A 2500-nucleotide genomic window follows, 5' to 3' on the forward strand; every position below is an offset into this window, starting at 1 on the left:
ATCGCCTCGCTGATTTTGTGTCAAAGAGCAAAAATCCTTCCGTCACCCGCCACGCAGCTTAAAGATGGAAATTCTCACGCGAACACTTAAGCCAGCGCGCTCGTGTGTGTGTGTGTGTGTGTGTGTGTGTGTGTGAGAGAGAGAGAGAGAGAGAGAGAGAGAGAGAGAGAGAGAGAGAGAGAGAGAGAGAGAGAGAGAGAGCGCTTTATCTTCAGAAAAAAAAATGTAATGAATGTTAGTAATTTGTATGTTATTGGATATATATCCCTTTTGTTTGGTTTATTTCTTCAAATGGATCAAAGGGAGAGAGGGACTTCCGATTTTGACGTTGTTATGGCAAAAAAAAAGGCAACATTTTTATACTCGTTTCCAGAAGGGTGTAACCAACCTGTTATTATACGCTGGCCTCGCCCTTCCACTGAAAACAGACTTCTTTTATGCGTGATTTCAGAGCATTTCTCTCTGGCGTTTAGAGTATACTAGCACTATTCAGCATACACTAAGTAGCATATGATTTGTATGCACATCCAAACTCCTAATAGTATTCGCATAACCCTATTTTAGTACGCATACATAGCCATGCACTTGACAGTACGTCGTATTTCGATATACCAAATAAACATAAAAATTCTTTTGTCCCCGTCTTAACATGTGTGGTCAAAAATGGCCCTTGGGCAACCAACAGGTCTGTGCACAGTTTGGTGTGAAGCTAATTATGGCATGGCCACTCTATCAAGCAAAGCAAGATACGTATACCTCGGGCTGCCTTGCCTAGTCCCTTCATTTCTGCCACCGCGTCTCCCGAAGTTTAACGAGGTCAGATGCTGCTGCAGCATACTGAACTTTTCAAAGAGTACACTTTAGTATTGGACACTGCAGCAGTAGTTAGAGAGATGTGAAAGGAAAGGCCAATTTATTTTCATACGATATTTTGATACTTTTTAAAGTATTTCAAGCCATGAGTATAAAGTGTTTTAAGCCACAAGTTTAAAGTGTTTCAAGCCATAAATAAGGTAGATTCTTCAACACACACACAGAGAGAGAGAGAGAGAGAGAGAGAGAGAGAGAGAGAGAGAGAGAGAGAGAGAGAGAGAGAGAGAGAGAGAGAGAGAGAGAGAGAGAGAGAGAGAGAGAGAGAGATATCCTTACGAAAAAAAAAATGTAGCACACTTGCTTGAAAAATTGTGAAATTACTGAGAGGGAGTCCAGGAAGAAAGAAGGAAACCAAGAAGGAAGGTGGAGAGAGCGGAAGGAAGCAAGCTAATAAAAAAGCTAAAGCAAGATCGGAGATGAGGAGGAGGAGGAGGAGGAGGAGGAGGAGGAGAAAGAAGAGGAGGAGGAGGAGAAAGAAGAGGAGGAGGAGAAGGAGGAGGAGGAGGAGGAGGAGGAGGAGGAGGAGGAGGAGGAGGAGGAGGAGGAGGAGGAGGAGGAGGAGGAGGAGGAGGAGGAATACAGAGGAATACAAAGGAAAGACCAAGCAACAACAGACCCTGGGGTCCTTACTAGGTTGCTTGGTTAACTATTCTATACTAACTACATAGTATGAGAGACAGGGTAGTAAAGTAGAAGGATAGAAGAAGTAGAAGGAGGAGGAGGAGGAGGAGGAGGAAGAGATGGAGAAGGAGATGGAGGGGAAAGAGGAGGAGAAAGAAGAGATAGAGGAGGAGGAAGAGGAAGAGGAGGAGGAGGAGGAGGAGGAGGAGGAGGAGGAGGAGGAGGAGGAGGAGGAGGAGGAGGAGGAGGAAGAAGAAAAAGAAGAAGAAGAAGAAGAAGAGGGAGAAGAAAGGAGGCTCAAAAGAAAGACAGCAGTGCACCACACTTTGCGGCAACAAAACTCTTAAAATGGAACAGTTATGAAAGTGCATGTATTCTCCTCCCCCTCTTATATTTCTTCCTCCCCTCTCTCTCTTCCTCTTCTGCCTCCTTATTCTCTTCTGGCACCATAGTACCACCACCACCACCACCATCGCCACAAGCACCACCACCACCACCACCACCACTATTACTACATATTTTAATATGTTGGTCTCAAAACAGAAACAAGAGCACCACGTGTCCTCATAGAGAGTGTCGCGACGAGAGAATCATTACTCTCTCTCTCTCTCTCTCTCTCTCTCTCTCTCTCTCTCTCTCTCTCTCTCTCTCTCTCTCTCTCTCTCTCTCATTCAGTTCTCCCCTTGGGGGAGCATTTCGTCTTTTCAAAGTTTTTATTTTTTTATATTTTTTTCAACCTTTTCTGCTTGACCTCCGTTTCCTCTTTCTCTCACTCGACTTCCTCCTTCATCTCTCTCTCTCTCTCTCTCTCTCTCTCTCTCTCTCTCTCTCTCTCTCTCTCTCTCTCTCTCTCTCTCTCTCTCTCTCTCTCTCTCTCGTAAGGCTCAAACCGTTTCAGATTTCACCATTATTTTCTTATCCATAAGACACTCAGAGAGAGAGAGAGAGAGAGAGAGAGAGAGAGAGAGAGAGAGAGAGAGAGAGAGAGAGAGAGAGAGAGAGAGAG

The 2500-nt window shown here is 44.7% G+C and overlaps 1 protein-coding gene and 1 long non-coding RNA gene across 2 annotated transcripts in view; one reads left to right on the forward strand and one right to left on the reverse strand.

The window, feature by feature from the left end:
* Positions 1 to 2500, reverse strand: part of LOC135113827 (gonadotropin-releasing hormone receptor-like) — a 224818-nt gene that overhangs the window by 214034 nt on the left and 8284 nt on the right.
* LOC135113829 (uncharacterized) overlaps positions 1 to 2500 on the forward strand; it is a 222729-nt gene that overhangs the window by 79386 nt on the left and 140843 nt on the right. The gene's annotated exons all lie outside the window — the stretch shown is intronic.

The sequence above is a fragment of the Scylla paramamosain genome, chromosome 2, assembly GCF_035594125.1.
Source record: "Scylla paramamosain isolate STU-SP2022 chromosome 2, ASM3559412v1, whole genome shotgun sequence".
Classification (NCBI taxonomy): domain Eukaryota; kingdom Metazoa; phylum Arthropoda; class Malacostraca; order Decapoda; family Portunidae; genus Scylla; species Scylla paramamosain.